Source organism: Oncorhynchus gorbuscha, linkage group LG12 (genome assembly GCF_021184085.1).
Source record: "Oncorhynchus gorbuscha isolate QuinsamMale2020 ecotype Even-year linkage group LG12, OgorEven_v1.0, whole genome shotgun sequence".
NCBI classification, from domain to species: Eukaryota; Metazoa; Chordata; class Actinopteri; order Salmoniformes; family Salmonidae; genus Oncorhynchus; species Oncorhynchus gorbuscha.
The window spans coordinates 56,391,359-56,412,956 of NC_060184.1; the positions used below are offsets into that span (position 1 = coordinate 56,391,359).

General features: G+C 44.0%; 1 pseudogene across 1 annotated transcript in view; it reads right to left on the reverse strand.

The window, feature by feature from the left end:
* The window catches only part of LOC123991145, a 52,337-nt pseudogene that overhangs the window by 14,930 nt on the left and 15,809 nt on the right, over positions 1-21,598 (reverse strand). The window contains exons 7-13 of the transcript XR_006830758.1: positions 21,279-21,431; positions 20,046-20,141; positions 7,452-7,541; positions 7,064-7,204; positions 6,643-6,845; positions 4,998-5,236; positions 4,460-4,682 (exon numbers count right to left, since the gene is read on the reverse strand). The product of XR_006830758.1 is annotated as an integrin beta-1-like (transcript). The remainder of the gene's footprint in view (positions 1-4,459; positions 4,683-4,997; positions 5,237-6,642; positions 6,846-7,063; positions 7,205-7,451; positions 7,542-20,045; positions 20,142-21,278; positions 21,432-21,598) is intronic.

The window sequence follows — 21,598 nt, forward strand, 5'->3', positions numbered from 1 at the left end:
TCGGAACGCAACTATGATGTGGGTAACTGCGAACTGCTCGCCATCCGCTTAGCCCTAGGCGAATGGCGACAGTGGTTGGAGGGGGCGACCGTTCCTTTTGTCGTTTGGACAGACCATAAGAACCTTGAGTACATCCGTTCTGCCAAACGACTTAATGCACGTCAAGCTCGTTGGGCGTTGTTTTTCGCTCGTTTCGAGTTTGTGATTTCTTATCGCCCGGGTAATAAGAAAACCAAGCCTGATGCCTTATCCCGTCTCTTTAGTTCTTCTGTGGCTTCTACTGATCCCGAGGGGATTCTTCCTTATGGGCGTGTTGTCGGGTTGACAGTCTGGGGAATTGAGAGACAGGTTAAGCAAGCACTCACTCACACTGCGTCGCCACGCGCTTGTCCTAGTAACCTTCTTTTCGTTCCTGTTTCTACTCGTCTGGCTGTTCTTCAGTGGGCTCACTCTGCCAAGTTAGCTGGCCATCCCGGCGTTCGAGGTACTCTTGCTTCTATTCGCCAGCGCTTTTGGTGGCCTACTCAGGAGCGTGACACGCGCCGTTTCGTGGCTGCTTGTTCGGACTGCGCGCAGACTAAGTCAGGTAACTCTCCTCCTGCCGGTCGTCTCAGACCGCTTCCCATTCCTTCTCGACCATGGTCTCACATCGCCTTAGACTTCATTACCGGTCTGCCTTCGTCTGCGGGGAAGACTGTGATTCTTACGGTTGTCGATAGGTTCTCTAAGGCGGCACATTTCATTCCCCTCGCTAAGCTTCCTTCCGCTAAGGAGACGGCACAAATCATCATCGAGAATGTGTTCAGAATTCATGGCCTCCCGTTAGACGCCGTTTCAGACAGAGGTCCGCAATTCACGTCACAGTTTTGGAGGGAGTTCTGTCGTTTGATTGGTGCTTCCGTCAGTCTCTCTTCCGGTTTTCATCCCCAGTCTAACGGTCAAGCAGAAAGGGCCAATCAGACGATTGGTCGCATACTACGCAGCCTTTCTTTTAGAAACCCTGCGTCTTGGGCAGAACAGCTCCCCTGGGCAGAATACGCTCACAACTCGCTTCCTTCGTCTGCTACCGGGCTATCTCCGTTTCAGAGTAGTCTGGGTTACCAGCCTCCTCTGTTCTCGTCCCAGCTCGCCGAGTCCAGCGTTCCCTCCGCTCAGGCGTTTGTCCAACGTTGTGAGCGCACCTGGAGGAGGGTGAGGTCTGCACTTTGCCGTTACAGGGCGCAGACTGTGAGAGCCGCCAATAAACGTAGGATTAAGAGTCCTAGGTATTGTCGCGGCCAGAGAGTGTGGCTTTCCACTCGTAACCTTCCGCTTACGACAGCTTCTCGTAAGTTGACTCCGCGGTTCATTGGTCCGTTCCGTGTCTCCCAGGTCGTCAATCCTGTCGCTGGGCGACTGCTTCTTCCGCGACATCTTCGTCGCGTCCATCCTGTCTTCCATGTCTCCTGTGTCAAGCCCTTTCTTCGCACCCCCGTTCGTCTTCCCCCCCCGTCCTTGTCGAGGGCGCACCTATTTACAAGGTACGTAGGATCACGGACATGCGTTCTCGGGGACGTGGTCACCAGTACCTAGTGGATTGGGAGGGTTACGGTCCTGAGGAGAGGAGTTGGGTTCCATCTCGGGACGTGCTGGACCGTTCGCTGATTGATGATTTCCTCCGTTGCCGCCAGGATTCCTCCTCGAGTGCGCCAGGAGGCGCTCGGTGAGTGGGGGGGTACTGTCATGTTTTGTCTTATATTTTCTTGTCATTATGCTTTCCCTTCTGTTCGTTTCCCCCTGCTGGTCTTATTAGGTTCGTTCCCTTTTTCTATCCCTCTCTCTCCCCCTCCCTCTCTCTCCTCTCTCTATCATTCCGTTCCTGCTCCCAGCTGTTCCTCATTCTCCTAAACTCACTCATTTAGTCTTTTCACACCTGTCCCCTATTTTGTCCTCTGATTAGAGTCCCTATTTCTCCCCTTGTTTTCCGCTTCTGTCCTTGTCGGAACTTTGTATGATGTTCGCTGTGCTGTGTCATTGTCTCGCCCTGTCGTGTCTTGTCTCCTTCAGATGCTGAGTGTGAGCAGGTGTCTAGTCTGCTACGGTCGGTGCCTTCCCGAAGCAACCTGCAGTCAATGCTCGAGTCTCCAGTCTGTCCTCGTTACTACGAGTGGATTTAAGTTTTTTCCTGTTTTGTTTTCGTCTTGAGTTTTACTGGAATAAAGACTCTGTTTTCGCTAAGTCGCTTTTGGGTCCTCATTCACCTGCATAACACTTACTGAGGGAAGGAGGTTGTTGGCCAAGATCTCGCGATACATGTCAATCCATCCTCCCCTCAATACGGTGCAGTCGTCCTGTCCCCTTTGCCGAAAAGCATCCCCAAAGAATGATGTTTCCACCTCCATGCTTCACGGTTGGGATGGTATTCTTGGGGTTGTACTCATCCGTCTTCTTCCTCCAAACACAGCGAGTGGCGTTTTGACCAAAAAGCTCTATTTTTGTCTCATCAGACCACATGACCTTTTCCCATTCCTCCTCTGGATCATCTAGATGGTCATTGGCAAACTTCAGACGGGCCTGGACACGCGCTGGCTTGAGCAGGGGGACCTTGTGTGCGCTGCAGGATTTTAATCCATGACGGCGTAGTGTGTTACTACTGGTTTTCTTTGAGACTGTGGTCCCAGCTCTCTTCAGGTCATTGACCAGGTCCTGACGTGTAGTTCTGGGTTGATCCCTCACCTTCCTCATGATCATTGATGCCCCACAAGGTGAGATCTTGCATGGAGCCCCAGACCGAGGGTGATTGACAGTCATCTTGAACTTCTTCCATTTTCTAATAATTGCGCCAACAGTTGTTGCCCTCTCACCAAGCTGCTTGCCTATTGTCCTGTAGCCCATCCCAGCCTTGTACAGGTCTACAATTTTATCCCTGATGTCCTTACACAGCTCTTTGGTCTTGGCCATTGTGGAGAGGTTGGAGTCTGTTTGATTGAGTGTGTGGACAGGTGTTTTTGTTCAAACAGGTGCAGTTAATACAGGTAATGAGTGCAGAACAGGAGGGCTTCTTAAAGAAAAACTAACAGGTCTGTGAGAGCCGGAATTCTTACTGGTTGGTAGGTGATCAAATACTTATGTCATGCAATAAAATGCAAATTAATTACTTAAAAATCATACAATGTGAATTTCTGGATTTTTTAGATTCCGTCTCTCACAGTTGAAGTGTACTACCTATGATAAAAATTACAGACCTCTACATGCTTTGTAAGTAGGGAAAACCTGCAAAATTGGCAGTGTATCAAATACTTGTTCTCCCCACTGTATGTGCCTTTTACTGAGGAGTGGCTTCCGTCTGGCAACTCTAACATAAAGGCCTGATTGGTGCAGTGCTCCAGACTTCCTCTGTGGAGATTGGAGAACCTTCCAGAAGGACAACCATCCCTGCACTACTCCACCAATCAGGCCTTTATGGTAGAGTGGCCAGATAGAAGCCACTCCTCAGTAAAAAGGCACATGAAAGCCTGCTTGGAGTTTGACAAAAAGCACCCAAAGCACTCACACCATGAGAAACAAGATTCTCTGGTCGGATAAAACCAAGACTGATCTCTTTGGCCTGAATGCCAAGCTTCACGTCTGGAGGAAACCTGGTGAAGCACGGTGGTGGTAGCATCATGCCGTGGGGCTGTTTTTGCCCGCCAGGGACACAGAGACAAGTCACAATCGAGGGAAAGATGAACGGAGCAAAGTACAGAGAGATCCTTGATGAAAACCTGCTCCAGAGAGCTCAGGACCTCAGACTGAAACTAAGGTTCACCTTCCAACAGAACAACAACCCTAAGCACACAGCCAATAAAATGGAGGAGTGGTTTCGGGAAAAGTCTCTTAATGTCCTTGAGTGGCCCAGTCGGAGCCCGGACTTGAACCTGATCAAACCTCTCTGGAGAGACCTGAAAATAGCTGTGCAGCGATGCTCCCTATTTCAGTTTTTATCTTCAATAAATGTGCTAAAAAAATGTAAAGCCTGTTTTTGCTTTGTCATTATGGATTATTGTGTGTAGATTGATGAGGAAATAAAAACATGTAATCAATTTTTGAATAAGGCTGTAACATAACAAAATGCGGAAAAAGTCAAGGGGCCTGAATCATTTCCGAATGCACTGTATCACAGTCAAATATACAGGATACGAACATTCCATTCATGCTAAACAATGGAAAGACAGGACCTGAGACTAAAGCATACATTTTGCATTGTGGTTTACAAAAAAATAATTTAAATCTAAGATCTATGAATAAAAACATCAGAGAACAGTAATATTTTACACACACATGAAGGTACCCATAAGGAATCATTTCTGATGTAAAAAAGTGTGAATTCTTTTCAATATAGCATTTTGGAAATAAACTCGTTGTATATTGTTGTTTTCTGCATAGTTAAAACAGAATCAAATAAACCAATACAATTCATTCATTCCTTTATTCAACTCACTTGTGTACTGTGCAGACCCCTGGACAGGTAGGACAGATCTCACAGCTGGGGCCCTGGAACTCTGGGTCAGTACACTTGCAGATGCCACACTCACAGGTGCCTCGTCCGTTACAGATCTGCATGTTTGAAGCCAGGCAGGTCGTGGTGTCCAGAGAACAGTCACAGGCACTGCCTGTCCAGTTGTCATCACATATACACACCCTGCACTCACAGTGACCATGTCCTGCCACAACACACAGGGCCAGAGATGATCCTCTATAGTTCAAACATCATTTCATATTATAGATAATATTCTAGGTTAGAGATGAAATGAAGCTAAATTGAACACGGGAAATCTAATTTCGTAAAAGGCCATGTCTGATTTTATCAACTGATCTCTAATTTCATTGGGAAATCACCCATTACGCCACAAACACTAGAGGTAGTTTGTGTTCTGAGGAATATGTTCCACAGGTCTTCAGATGTAACACAGGTCTTGACCGTCATTTCACAGCAAACAAAATCTTTACTGATCATCCAATGAACTGAACTCGCGTACCTCCACAGAGTTTGTTGTTGGAGCGGTCACAGTTGAAGTTGTCACACTCGCAGAACATCCCGCTGTAGCGCTCCTCTGGGTTCTCTCTCTTCTTGCACTCACAGGTTCCACACACACAGTCTCCGTTGTTGCTGCAGATGTCTGTACCGCTGTCTTCACGGCAGCTCTTATCCAGGTCTTCGCTGGTCACCTCGATGGTGCTGCACTCACACTGTCTACCAATACGGCCCTCATTGCACCTGACAGATAATAAAGGAAATGTAATGTTATTAACAACAAGGGAGGACTACATAAAAGACTGACTGCCTATGTAAAAATATTCACATACAAACAGTCACATGCTAATGCCCCATAGAAATGGATTTACAACACATTATAAAGTGCATTTGGAAAGTATTCCCTTGACTTTTTCCACACTACAGTCTTATTCTAAAATGGATTCAATAGTTTTTCCCCCCTCATCAATCTACACACAATTCCCCATGATGACAAAACAAAAAAAACGTTTTTAGACATTCTTGTAAATGTATTAATAATTTCAAAGATATCTCTGAACTTTTCTCAATTCATCTTTCCCTCAATTCTGAGTAGTCTCCCAGTCCCTGCCGCCGAAACACATCCCCACAGAATGATGCTGCCACCACCATGCTTCACCGAAGGGATGCTACCAGGTTTCCTCCAGACGTGACGTTTGAGATTCAGGCCAAAGAGTTCAATCTTGGTTTCATCAGACCAGATCATCTTGTTTCTCATGGTCTGAGAGTCCTTTGGGTGCCTTTTGGTAAACTCCAAACCTTGTCATGTGCCTTTTACTGAAGAGTGGCTTCTGTCTTGCCACTTTACCATAAAGGCCTGATTGGAGGAGTGCTGCGGAGATGGTTGTCCTTCTGGAAGGTTCTCCCATCTCCACAGGTGAACTCTGGAGCTCTGTCAGAGTGACTATCGGGTTCTTGGTCACCTCCATGACCAAGGCCCTTCTTCCCCGATTACTCAGTTTGGCTGGGCGGCCAGCTCTAGGAAAAGTCTTGGTGGTTCCAATCTTCTTCCATTTAAGAATGATGGAGTCCACTGTGTTCTTGGGGACCTTCACTGGACGTTTTTGGTACCCTTCCCTAGATCTGTGACTCGACACAATCCTGTCTTGGAGCTCTACGGACAATTCCTTCCACCTCATATGGTTTGGTTTTTGCTCTGACATGCACTGTCAACTGTGCGACCTTATATAGACAGGTGTGTGCCTTTCCAAATCATGTCCAGTCAACATCTCAGGGATGATCAATGGAAACAGGGCGCACCTGAGCTCAATTTTGTGTGTCTCATAGCAATGGGTCTACATGCTAATGTAAATAAGGTATCTGTTTTTTTGTTTTAATAAATGTAAAACATTTCTAAAAAACTGTTTTTGCTTCATCATTATTGGGCATTGTGTGTAGATTGATGAGGGGGAAAAAATGTGTAATGCATTTTAGAATAAAGATGTAACGTAACAAAATGTGGAAAACGGGAAGGGGTCTGAATACTTTCCGAATGCACTGTATATACGGTATCAAATATCATGATGTATGTCTATGCCATGGAAATTATTACAATATGGAAGGTGAATAAAGGGTTAAGATCTTCTGCTAGTGAAACACAAGTGCCTTACCTGCAGGTTCCACATTCATATGTCCCGTTGCCGTTGTGGCAGATGTCACTGTTCTCAATGCTATCTTTGTGACAGTCACACTCGCAGATGAAGTTCAGAGTGATCTCCACCTCCTCATTGAACCCTAGGGGTTTGATCTTGATGGTCTCTGGTTTGCCCATTTTAGGACACTGTTTAGCTGTGATGCTTATGGTGAAAGACACCTACAGATCAGGGATGAAGGGATGCATTCACACATAAGGCATAATAATCACATTTTGTAATAAAAACAATGACCTTGACACCTACATATACGGAAAACATTATATTTACTTGATCAGAAAGCTAAAATAACTGAACCTGAATTTAAAAGAAAATCTCAAATAAATACATATGTATTTGGAATAGAAACATTCAATGTCATGTTGTTTTGGTTTCTCACCTCGTCACCGATTGAGATATCGGAGCATTTTCTTCCCATCTCTCCCTCACCAGTCACTCCGTTCTTGCAGCGTGACTGGTACATTATGGTCACTCCCTCTGGTAGCTTGCTGTTCTCCAGAATCACCTCTGAGGAAAGAGACTAGCACATAAAGAACAACAATTAGCCCTTTGTACATTATATACAACATTTTCAGTAGGCTTCAGTTTTACAAAAGCAGAAATGCATATTTTTGACTATTCCCATAGAAAGATCAGTTCAGAAAGAGAAATGTGATGACTTAACAGTAGCAGCAGCATGGTTTTGCCAACTACTTTAAGGATGAAAGGTAGATAGTGTGCAGAAGTGCATCTTCTCCAGTAACTAAACCAATCCAATCTATACTTACATTGTAGGCATCAATAATGAGGTTGATAACGTTGCTGGAGTTAGCAGAGAGTATCCCCACTGCAGATTTAGGAATGAGATTCTTTAACTCCTGAGAGAGAAAACACAATACACTAAATGATCATGTACTCGTATGTCAATTGGAATCCTGTCAATCTCTAAATACTCATCAGAAAAGTCGAGAGCAAAACAGTTGTCATGTTTTGCCTGACCCATTAAGATTGCTGAGTAGTTTGATTGTGGTCTGCATCACATAGTGGTAAAGTCAATCTAAAGTTACAACTTTTTGCAGTGTTGTGAGGATCTAAATTCAGAGATCAAATCAAATCAAAGTTTATTTGTCACCTGCTCCGAATACAACTGGTGTAGACCTTACAGTGAAATGCTTACTTACAGGCTCTAACCAATAGTGCAAAAAAGGTATTAGGTGAACAATAGGTAAGTAAAGAAATAAAACAACAGTAAAAAGACAGTTGAAAATAACAGTAGCGAGGCTTTATACAGACACCGGTTCGTCAGGCTGATTGAGGTAGTATGTGTAGTATGTATGTAAATATGGTTAAAGTGACTATGAATATATGACAAACAGAGAGTAGCCCGGTTAGCCAATGCGCGGGAGCACTGGTTGGTCTGGCCAACTGGGGTAAAAGAGGGGTTGGGGGGGGACACAATGCAAATAGTCCGGGTGGTCATTTGATTACCTGTTCAGGAGTCTTATGGCTTGGTAGTAAAAACTGTTGAGAAGCCTTTTTGTCGTAGACTTGGCACTCTGGTACCATTTGTCATGCGGTAGTAGAGAGAACAGTCTATGAATGGGGTGGCTGGGGTCTTTGACAATTTTTAGGGCCTTCCTCTGACACCGCCTGGTGTAGAGGTTCTGGATGGCAGGCAGCTTAGCCCCAGTGATGTACTGGGCAGTATGCACTAACGTCTGTAGTGCCTTGCGGTCGGAGGCCGAGCAAATTGCCGTAAATTGCAGTAACAGGCAGTGATGAAACTACTCTCGATGTTGCAGCTGTATAACTTTTTTTGGTTTTTATTGTAGGAACACAAAGAAAGTACAAATAAAGTCAAATAAAAGAACAAACAAAAAAAGATCTGTCAGTTACAGTGCTCTTCATACCTTCATCATCATATCATCATATTAGTTACATTGACATCTTTCAATTAGACCTTTTCCAAGTACGAAACCCATTTTCCCCAGTATTCTTGACCTCTCACCTGTTGAGTACTTAAAGCAGAGATCATACGCTCCATCTGGTGTATTTCTTCTAATGTCTATCCATTGTGTCACTGTGAGAGGGTCTTTTTGTAGCCATTTCCTAGTGACAGCCTTTTTACTGGCTGCCAGTAGGTGTCATGCAGGTGAAAGAGGACCCAAAAGCGACTTGGCGAAAACAGAGTCTTTAATCCAGTAAAGTAAATACAATCAAAAAAACACAACTTTCACTCGAAATGACGAGGACAAACTGGAGACTCGATCTTGAACAGCAGGTGAACAGCAGGTTGCCTCGGGAAGGCACTTGAACCAAACAGACTCAGACACCTGCTCACCACGCAGCATCTGAGGACAACACGACACGACAGGGCGATACACAAACACAGCACGATGAATTCTAGACAAGGAACCGACAGGGCAGAAACGAATAACAAGGAGAGAAATAGGGACTCTAATCAGGGAAAAGGATCGGGAACAGGTGTGGGAAGACTAAATGATTGATTAGGGGAATAGGAACAGCTGGGAGCAGGAACGGAACGATAGAGAGAAGAGAGAGCGGGAGAGTGAGAGAGGGAGGGGGAGAGAGAGGGATAGAAAGAGGGAAAGAACCTAATAAGACCAGCAGAGGGAAACGAATAGAAGGAGAAGAACAGGGACAAGGCATGATAATCAATGACAAAACATGACAGTAGGACCTTCAAGAGGTACTTTTCTCAATTGTGTAAGTTGTCAGGTATTTCACCCAAGTACAAATAAATGAATGTTTGTTCTCAAATCAAATCAAATCAAATCAAATCAAATCAAATCAAATCAAATCAAATCAAATCAAATCAAATCAAATCATTATGTTTGTTCTTTTCCAACGTTAGTTCTTATTTCTCCCCAGTAAGTTTCGATTGAGGGGCAAGTCCAAAAGATGTGAGATTGGTCCGCCCTCAATAGACCACATTCTCTCCAACAAGGGTGTAGTGGGCCAGTCTGTTTTGATTTCAGTTTAGGTGTTATGAAGAAGCGTATAACATTCTTCCAACAGAATTCTCTCCATGACCTTGAGTTGGTGGAGCTTTGTTGAGTCTCTAATATGTTCAACCGTGTTTCATCAGTTATTTCAATGTTAAGTTCCTCCTCCCATTTCTTTTTAATATCATTTGTAGAATGTTTCTTTGAGGATTGAATAGCCAAGTAGAGATTTGAAATAGTTTTTTTGTTACTCCCCAAGTTGTATGCGTTACTGAATACTTGGATTCATTTTGGAGGTGCTCGAGGGTCAGTCACTTTTATCTCCCTTAAGAAATAGTTTTCGAACTTGTAGGTATCTGTAAAAATCTTGTTTATCCAAGCCATGTTTTTTACTTAGGTCCTGGAAGTTATCTAGGTTCCCATTCCTTCAAATTGTACTGAATGATGTGATGCCTTTCTGTGTCCATTATTTAAACCTGCTGTCCTAGGTTGCAGGGATGAAGCTGGGGTCGTATGCGGGCCAACTCAGCAACTCTCTGTCAAAATTATTTTGCTTAACTACCCTAAACCATGTCTTCAGAGAGAAATTAATCCACTGATTTTGTCTATTGTATATTTCTTTTACCATGTCCTTATTTCCCAGTACTGACTGTATGGGTATCTCTGTCAAAGTAGTCTCCATGTCCTTATTTCCCAGTACTGACTGTATGGGTATCTCTGTCAAAGTAGTCTCCATGTCTTTTCATTTGGATTCGTATTCTGAATTGCACCAACACACCAGGGGTCTCAATTGGGCTGACACATAATCATCTTTTAGGTTTGGTAAGGCCATACCCCTACAGTTGTTTGATAACTGTAATGTGGTATATCTAGTTATTGATCTCTTACTGTTCCAGATGAACCTTGATATCCGTTTATCCCATTCCCTAAACTGTTTAGGCAGGATTTCTATGGGCAGTGATTGGAACAAATACAGTAACCTTGGCAGGATGTTCATTTGGATTGTTTCAATTCTACTACTAAGATCTAAGGGAAGTGAATTTCACCTGTCTAGGTCATCATGTATTTTCTTGTTAATGTGATCGTTATTCATGCAATAAAGTTTGGGTGTATCTTTTGATAAATTTACTCCCAGATATTTAATGGATCATATCCACCCTACCTGACACCCTAGACCCACTCCAATTTGCTTACCGCCCAAATAGGTCCACAGACGATGCAATCTCAACCACACTGCCCTAACCCATCTGGACAAGAGGAATACCTATGTGAGAATGCTGTTCATCGACTACAGCTCGGCATTTAACACCATAGTGCCCTCCAAGCTCGTCATCAAGCTCGAGACCCTGGGTCTTGACCCCGCCCTGTGCAACTGGGTACTAGACTTCCTGACGGGCCGCCCCCAGGTGGTGAGGGTAGGCAACAACATCTCCACCCCGCTGATCCTAAACACTGGGGCCCCACAAGGGTGCGTTCTGATCCCTCTCCTGTACTCCCTGTTCACCCACGACTGCGTGGCCACGCACGCCTCCAACTCAATCATCAAGTTTGCGGACGACACAACAGTGGTAGGCTTGATTACCAACAACGACGAGACGGCCTACAGGGAGGAGGTGAGGGCCCTCGGAGTGTGGTGTCAGGAAAATAACCTCACACTCAACGTCAACAAAGCTAAGGAGATGATTGTGGACTTCAGGAAACAGCAGAGGGAACACCCCCCTATCCACATCGATGGAACAGTAGTGGAGAGGGTAGTAAGTTTTAAGTTCCTCGGCGTACACATCACAGACAAACTGAATTGGTCCACCCACACAGACAGCATCTTGAAGAAGGCGCAGCAGCGCCTCTTCAAACTCAGGAGGCTGAAGAAATTCGGCATGTCACCAAAAGCACTCACAAACTTCTACAGATGCACAATCGAGAGCATCCTGTCGGGCTGTATCACCGCCTGGTACGGCAACTGCTCCGCCCACAACCGTAAGGCTCTCCAGAGGGTAGTGAGGTCTGCACAACGCATCACCGGGGGCAAACTACCTGCCCTCCAGGACACCTACACCACCTGATGTCACAGGAAGGCCATAAAGATCATCAAGGACAACAACCACCCGAGCCACTGCCTGTTCACCCCGCTATCATCCAGAAGGCGAGGTCAGTACAGGTGCATCAAAGCTGGGACCGAGAGACTGAAAAACAGCTTCTATCTCAAGGCCATCAGACTAACATTGAGTGGCTGCTGCCAACACACTGACTCAACTCCAGCCACTTTAATAATGGGAATTGATGGGAAATGATGTAAAAATAATATCACTAGCCACTTTAAACAATGCTACCTAATATAATGTTTACAAACCCTACATTATTCATCTCATATGTATACGTATATACTGTACTCTATATCATCTACTGCATCCTTATGTAATACATGTATCACTAGCCACTTTAACTATGCCACTTTGTTTACATACTCATCTCATATGTATATACTGCACTCAATACCATCTACTGTATCTTGCCTATGCCGCTCTGTACCATCACTCATTCATATATCTTTATGTACATATTCTTTATCCCCTTACACTTGTGTCTATAAGTTAGTAGTTTTGGAATTGTTAGCTAGATTACTTGTTGGTTATTACTGCATTGTCGGAACTAGAAGCACAAGCATTTCGCTACACTCGCACTAACATCTGCTAACCATGTGTATGTGACAAATACAATTTGATTTGATTTGGATGAAGAGGTCCAGGTTAAGTTATACCTACTCTTCAGCTCTTCCTGTGGGGTATAATTATAAACTAGGGTTTGGGTCTTGTGTACGTTAAGCACATACCGTGAATATGTTCCAAATGTTTGTAAAACATCCATCGATTTGGGTCCACTTGAGCCTGGGTCTTTACGGAATAACAGAACGTCATCAGCATACATGCATATCTTATGTTCCCTGCCTCTTATTGTTATTCCCTCTAAGGTTGGGTCCTGTCTTATTGTCTGTGCTAATGGTTCCAGGTAAAAGGAGAAGAGCGTGGGTGATAGATTACAGCCTTGTCTTGCTCCTCGCTCTAATTTTATCGTTCATGTCAAATGTCCATTTATCTTTATTCTAGCGGTCGGACACGAGTACAATGTTTTGATGCACTGTATCACTTCTTTATTGAAACCAAATCTTTCCATAACTTGGAATAGGTAATCCCATCCCACTGAATCAAATGCTTTTTCTGCATCTAGGCTGATTAATATTGCACTTGTCTTATTCTGAGTAATGTCGTCCATGACATGTAGTGTTCTCCTTATATTGTCCTGTGTCTGCCTATTTTGTATGAAACCAGTTTGATCTCTGTCAATCAATTCTGGGATTATGTTCTCCATTCTTTTGGCTATTATTGATGCATATAGTTTATAATCTGTGTTAAGAATTGCGATAGGTCTATATGAACTGCATTCCTTCTTATCTTTACCCTCTTTTGGGATTACAGATATGATGGCCTCTGTCCATAACAATGGGAGACCCCCTCCCTCGGATTCCAGTTAAAACAGGCCTTAAGTAGAGGTGCTAATTGTTCTCTGAAGGTCTTGAACCATTCTGAAGGGAAGCCATCAGTGCCTGGAGACTTGTTGACTTTTAGTTGAGCTATTGCTTTATTAATTTCTTCTGTGGATATTTCTGAAGATAGTCTATCATTTTGCTCTGTCCCAATTGACGGGAGATCAAGTGAGTTCAAAAAGTGATCTAATGTCTGTGCATCTGCCTTGTACAGATTTGTGTAATATGATTCAAATCCATTCTGTATTTCATCTCATTTGCATGTGATCTTTTTTTTGTTTTAGGGTCTTTTATTTTGAAAATGTTATTCTGTGCTTGTTGTTTCCTGAGTCTCCATGCTAGTAATTTGGTTGCCTTTGAGCCTGCTTCATAATATCGTTGTTTCAGGAACCTAAGCTTTTTCTCTACTTCTTCTCTATAAATCTGGTCAATTTCCTGTTTGACCTTTTGAATCTCTCGTAATATAAGAGGGTCTTTGTATTGACTATGAGAACGTTCTAAGTTTCTTAGGCTTTCCTGTAATTTCAGCAGTTTCTGTGCTTTAATCTTTTTCTTGAGAGATGATGTGGCTATGATCTTCCCTCTAATAACCGCCTTAGCTGCATCCCACAATATAGCAGGAGATACTTCCCCAGTATCATTATTCTCCAGAGAGATGTTCAATTCTGACTTTATTGATTCCTTGAATGCTGGATCATTCAGCATGCTTGTATTAAGTCTCCATATAGTAGTTCTTGGTTTGCTATCAAGGTGTAGAGTAAGGTAAACTCCATTATGAACTGATAAGTCGCTCTGCCCAATCCTACAATCCTTAAGCCTGTGTCTATCTGCACTGTACATAAAAAAAGTAGTCTAACCTGGAGTATTCAGTGCGGCGGGCTGAGTAAAAAGTATATTCCTTATCGGTCTTGTGGGTGTCACGCCATGTATCGAGCAGTCCTGCAGTATCCTATTGATCTTTTTGGCAACTAGGCTCATTTTCCAATTTTGGTTTGTGCTGTCCAATTTTGAGTTTAGAATTGTGTTAAAGTCCCCTCCACGGATAAGAGTGGCAGTGGTTTCTGTGGCAATTAAATCAAACACCTTCCCGTAGAAGACCATGTCACTCCCTGGGGGTGCGTATACATTAAATAATGTAACTTCCTGTAGAAGACCATGTCACTCCCTGGGGGTGCGTATACATTAAATAATATAACTTCCTGTAGAAGACCATGTCACTCCCTGGGGGTGCGTATACATTAAATAATGTAACTTCCTGTAGAAGACCATGTCACTCCCTGGGGGTGCGTATACATTAAATAATGTAACTTCCTGTAGAAGACCATGTCACTCCCTGGGGGTGCGTATACATTAAATAATGTAACTTCCTGTAGAAGACCATGTCACTCCCTGGGGGTGCGTATACATTAAATAATGTAACTTCCTGTAGAAGAACATGTCACTCCCTGGGGGTGCGTATACATTAAATAATGTAACTTCCTGTAGAAGACCATGTCATTCCCTGGGGGTGCGTATACATTAAATAATGTAACTTCCTGTAGAAGACCATGTCACTCCCTGGGGGTGCATATACATTAAATAATGTAACTTCCTGTAGAAGACCATGTCACTCCCTGGGGGTGCGTATACATTAAATAATGTAACTTCCTGTAGAAGACCATGTCACTCCCTGGGGGTGCGTATACATTAAATAATGTAACTTCCTGTAGAAGACCATGTCACTCCCTGGGGGTGCATATACATTAAATAATGTAACTTCCTTGTTATCCAGTTTACATTTAACAAGTATAAATCTACCCCCTGTGTCTTTTATTTCTGACACAAACTCAAAATTAACTGAATTTGGGATCAAGATTGCAACTCCCCTTCTACCCATTTTGTAAGAAGAAAAAAAAGTGTTCCTATATCCCATTTTCTTGAGTTTCTCGTGTTCAGGTGTGGATAAGTGAGTTTCCTGCCAGAATAGTATGACAACTCTCTCCCGTTTCATCTTTGCTATTACCTTACTTCTCTTGATGGCACTCCCCAGTCCGTTTACATTGAGACTTATGACCTTTGTAACGCTCGTCTGTGGTGGAAGAAGAGGAGGACCAATGCGCAGCGTGGTAAGTGTCCATATTGATAATTTATTATCATGAACACAAAAAAACGACTCTGGCAGCTCAGGACAGACGGGAGACTCTGGCAGCTCCGGACAGACGGGAGACTCTGGCAGCTCCGGACAGACGGGAGACTCTGGCAGCTCCAGACAGACGGGAGACTCTGGCAGCTCCGGACAGACGGGAGACTCTGGCAGCTCCGGACAGACGGGAGTCTCTGGCAGCTCCGGACAGACGGGAGACTCTGGCAGCTCCGGACAGACGGGAGACTCTGGCAGCTCCGGACAGACGGGAGACTCTGGCAGCTCAGGACAAACGGGAGACTCTGGCAGCTCAGGACAGATGGGAGACTCTGGCAGCTTAGGACAGACGGGAGACTCTGGCAGCTCCGGACAGACGGGAGACTCTGGCAGCTTAGGACAGACGGGAGACTCTGGCAGCTCAGGACAGACGGGAGACTTTGGCAGCTCATGACAGACGGGAGACTCTGGCAGCGCTGGACAGGATGGAGCACCTGGAGGAAGGAGACAGAGAGGCCTGGTGCATGGAGGAGGCACCGGATAGACCGAACCATGGAGGCGCACTGGAGGTCTCGAGCACCGAGCCTGCACAACCCTACCTGGCTGGATACTCCCCGCCAGGCCAGTGCAGCAAGGTGGAACATACCGCACTGGGCTGTGCTGGCAAACCGGGGACACCGTGCGTACGGCTGGTGCCATGTTCCCCGGCCCAAGGAGACGCACTGGAGACCAGATGCGCTGAGCCGGCTTCATGGTATCTGGCTCGCTGCCCACTCTAGCCCGGCCGATACGAGGCGCTGCTATGTAACGCACCGGGCTATGCCTGCACACCGGGGACACCCTCACGGCATAATACGGTGCCTGCCCGGTCCACCTCTCTCCACGGTAAGCACGGGGAGTTGGCGCAGGTCTCCTACCTGATTTAGCCACACTCCCTGTGTGCCCCCTTCCAAGAAATGTTTGGGGCTGCCTCTCGTCCCAGCCACGCTGCCGTGCTGCCTCCTTATACCACCACCGCTCAGCTTTTGCTGCCTCCAGCTCTGCCTTGGGGCGGCGATATTCCCCGGCCTGTGCCCAGGGTCCCTTGCCATCCAGAATCTCCTCCCATGTCCATGAGTCCCGAGATTTCTGCTGCTACCCAATACCACGCTGCTTGGTCCTTTGGTGGTGGGTGATTCTGTAACGCTCGTCTGTGGTGGAAGAATAAGAGGACCAATGCGCAGCGTGGTGAGTGTCCACATTTATAATTTATTATCATGAACACAAAAAACTAAATAACGAGAACGAACGAAACAGTCCTGTACGGTGAATACGCAAAACAGAAAATAATCACCCACAATTCTGCCTCTGATTGAGAACCATACCAGGCCAAACACAGAAATACCAAATCATAGAAAAAGAACATAGACCGCCCACCTATCTCACGCCCTGACCATACTAAAACAAAGACATAACAACAGAACTAAGGTCAGACCATCGTTTTGTTATTTAATTCTTTGTTTTAGTATGGTCAGGGCGTGAGTTGGGGTGGGCAGTCTATGTTTGTTTTTCTATGTTGGTTTTTGTGTTTGGCCTGGTATGGTTCCCAATCAGAGGCAGGTGTCGTTAGTTGTCTCTGATTTTGAATCATACTTAGGTAGACTGGGTTTCACTTTTGGTTTGTGAGTGTTTGTTTCCATGTGTGTGTTTGGGCCACACGGTACTGTTTCGGTTTTGTAAATTCACGTATTCGTTTATTGTTTTGATTCAGTGTTCAGTGCTTTCTTTAATTAAAATCATCATGAACACTTACCACGCTGCGCTTTGGTCCGATCCTTACTCCTCCTCAGACGAAGAGGAGGAAATCCCTTACAGTCTTAAATTCCCCATGATGCATCGATATAAATACAAAACCCTGTGCACCATATCTGCCTGCTTACCATGAACCTAAAAATGAACGAAAAATCAAGAACAATAATAAAGTAAACCACAGTGGGAAAATACTTTGGTATTTGGACTCCCATGTCAGAGGACTGTCTCTTGCCTCTGGGGTTTGAGGGGATGAGCCTGTCCTCAGGATGGTCCCCACGCTCAGATATGAAAATGCGTGACGTAGTCACAAACAAGACCTGGTGGAACCAAAAATAATAAGGGTGCCTATTTCGTCGCTTATACACATCGGTTAATTACAAGTGAAAACTATATCGGTCATGCGTGCATATCATTCAATCCTTCTTTCCCCATGACCCTGCTTGTTGACAACGATCCATGAGGAAAACCTGCTCGAGTCTTTCCACTGGTGATGTCACCTTTCTCCTGGCGGTAAACTCCACTGGGAAGCCCCTTGTCTTCAGGTCCTCAGCCGCCTCGTCTGCAGGCTCGTATGTAACCGGGCCATTTTCCAGAAATACCCACATTTTTGCCGGGTCTGGTTGTTTGGAAGCGAATACCCTTCTCTTTAAGTGCTTTCTTAATGGGGGTGTATTCTTTCCTTCTTTTCAGTATCTCTCACACGTAGTCATGATCAAAGAACACTCGTTGGCCTTGGAAGTTAACAGGCTTTTTCCAGGTTGCATGTAAGACTTTCTCTTTGACTGAGAATTTTAGGAACTGTACTACTATGGATCTTGGTGGGGCGCCGCTGGGGGGTTTTTGAGGCCAGAGCTCGGTGTGCTCTCTCGATTCCCAGGGCAGTGTCATCTTCAAGTATGCCCTTGAATAGTCCCTCCACGATGTTGGGCATAGAGTCTTTTTCTGCGCCCTCTACTACGCTATAAAGTCTAATGTTGTTTCGACGTGAGAAACCTTCGAGTTCTGTCACTTTTGCCTGTAGTGCGTGTTGGCTTTTCAGTGACTGTTCAAGTATTTCCTTGACTGCGGAGTTCCATCTGTCCGTTTCCCCAAAGCGCTGTTCTGCGTCCCCCATTCTTGTAGATATTCTTTGAAGTTCCATGTGTCTGTTCTGAGTCCCCCATTATTGTAGATATGCTGTGAAGTTCCATGTGTCTGTTCTGCGTCCCCCATTCTTGTAGATATGCTGTGAAGTTCCATGTGTCTGTTCTGCGTCCCCCATTCTTGTAGATATGCTGTGAAGTTCCATGTGTCTGTTCTGCGTCCCCCATTCTTGTAGATATGCTGTGAAGTTCCATGTGTCTGTTCTGCGTCTCCCATTCTTGTAGATATGCTGTGAAGTTCCATGTGTCTGTTCTGCGTCCCACATTCTTGTAGATATGCTGTGAAGTTCCATGTGTCTGTTCTGCGTCCCACATTCTTGTAGATATGCTGTGAAGTTCCATGTGTCTGTTCTGCGTCCCCCATTCTTGTAGATATGCTGTGAAGTTCAATGTGTCTGTTCTGCGTCCCCCATTCTTGTAGATATGCTGTGAAGTTCCATGTGTCTGTAATGCGTCCCCCATTCTTGTAGATATGCTGTGAAGTTCCATGTGTCTGTTCTGCGTCCCACATTCTTGTAGATATGCTGTGAAGTTCCATGTGTCTGTAATGCGTCCCCCATTCTTGTAGATATGCTGTGAAGTTCCATGTGTCTGTTCTGCGACCCCCATTCTTGTAGATATGCTGTGAAGTTCCATGTGTCTGTTCTGCGTCCCCCATTCTTGTAGATATGCTGTGAAGTTCCATGTGTCTGTTCTGCGTCCCCCATTCTTGTAGATATGCTGTGAAGTTCGAATTTGTTTTCTTCCCGTTTCTGGTTCATGTCCTTCTTGAACTCATTTAGTTATTTTCTTACATCTTCTCGAAGTTCCTCTCGTAAGCCTGTGAGCGCCTCATGCAATTCCTCCTTCATCACCTCACGAAATGAGGGTTCTTTTGCTGCTGCTATCTTATTTGCGCTAGCATTAGCCATCTCGGGTTCATCGACGATTATATCTTCTGCTGTCTTGTTACGGGCTGTTGTTGTAGCTCCGCGACCTTTTCCTATTTTCCCCTTTTCCATTTTGTGGAAGTTATTGTAATGCTCAGAGTAAATACTTGAATTTAGGGGGGGGAATACCTAACCGATGTGCAGTACGAAAAACTAGGCAGCCATTTCCTAAGTTGCGTCACCGGAACTCCAGCTGTAGAACCTTTTGAGGATCTCGGGACCCATGCCAAATCTTTTTAATTTCCTGAGGGGGAATAGGTTTTGTCGTGCCCTCTTCACAACTGTCTTGGTGTGTTTGCACCATTCTAGTTCGTTGTTGATTTTCCTCATTTTCCTTAGTCTTGGTTACGTTGAGGGATAGGTTGTTATTCTGGTACCACCCTAGTGCAAGTCTGCGTCCAAAATGGCACTCAATCCCTACATAGTCCACTACTAATATCGGGAATAGGGTGCCATTTGGGAAGCATCATGTAATCAACTACATGAGAACGCCATTCTACCGAGGTTGACAGATTGCAAATATTGTCCAAACATTGGACTGATGGGGATATGATAAAAGGTCATTACGGAACTCCAGGCAGACTTCTAATTGGCTTGAAAAGCACTAGAGGGCAGCAGGGAACATTCAAAGGCTGCTGCCCAAATGGAAATCTATTCCCCACAAAGTGCAGTACTATTGACCTGGGCCCATAGGGATCTTTTTAGGGAACATGGTGCCATTTGGGGAACAACCAGAGATCCAAAGAGATGCTACTGGTAACAAGGAGCAGATGCTGCTCTTCAAAGAGATGGGCTTCTTCTGACCTACAACAGACAAGCACAGGAAAGAAGAAAATGTTTTCCACACACACGTCCATGCACGCAAACACACACGCACGCACACACACAACTGACCATGTAAACAGGCTGGAACTCCTCTGTGATGGCAAAGATCGTCTGGATGTTGTTGTCGCTAAGTTTCTGAACCAGGTGAGCGATGGAGGGGTGGTCCTGTTACAGGGAGACAATGAGGAAGTACAGGTATCAGGTAAGCCCTTTGATGACATCACTAAGGGCAAGTAGCCCATTCCCTTCAAATCTTGTCATATTCAAAATACAGATCACACAGAAGACTAGAAAGAAAAGTCACAATACATGCAGTACATAGGAGTGCATCATTATACTACACAGTGTATTACTATAATGCATAGTGCATTATTATACTACATAGTGTATTATTATACTACATAGTGCATTACTATACTACATAGTGAATTATGATACTACATAGTGCATTATTATACTACATAGTGCATTACTATAATACATAGTGCATTACTATAATACATAGTGCATTATTATACTGCATAGTGTATTACTATAATGCATAGTGAATTATTATACTACATAGTGTATTATTATACTACATAGTGCATTACTATACTACAATGTGCATTATTATACTACATAGTGCATTATTATACTACATAGTGCATTACTATGATACATAGTGCATTACTATAATACATAGTGCATTATTATACTCCATAGTGTATTACTATAATGCATAGTGAATTATTATACTATATAGTGTATTATTACACTACATAGTGCATTATTATACTACATAGTGTATTATTCTACTACATAGTGCATTACTATAATACATAGTGCATTATTATACTACATAGTGTATTATTATACTACATAGTGCATTACTATAATACACAGTACATTATTATACTACATAGTGAATTATTATACTACATAGTGTATTATTATACTACATAGTGCATTACTACAATACACAGTGCATTATTATACTACATAGTGTATTATTATACTACATAGTGCATTACTATAATACATAGTGCATTATTATACTACATAGTGTATTATTATACTACATAGTGCATTACTATAATACACAGTACATTATTATACTACATAGTGTATTATTATACTACATAGTGCATTACTATAATACACAGTGCATTACTATACTACATAGTGTATTATTATACTACATAGTGCATTACTATAATACACAGTACATTATTATACTACATAGTGCATTACTATAATACACAGTGCATTACTATACTACATAGTGTATTATTATACTACATAGTGCATTACCATACATACATAGTAGTGGCTCATTGTGTACATGTTGTTCTCCAGGTGGCATTTCCCATCGTTGGGCAAAATCCCTCCCAGTTTCCCGTCTCCAGCAAAGTGGAAGCCAGCGTCAGTGGAGAACACCAGCAGACGGGTGACGTTCCTCCAGCCAATGTGCTCCTGGGGAAGGGAGGGAGGACTATTAAAACATGTCAAAATTAACCATACAGAAAATGGACACAGCCTACAGAAATACCAGAGAACAAAATTACAAGACTTACGAAAGATTCAGGAAGTATATATCAAAAACTATGAACAACTATGTGAGAGGTTACCCTCTTAAAATA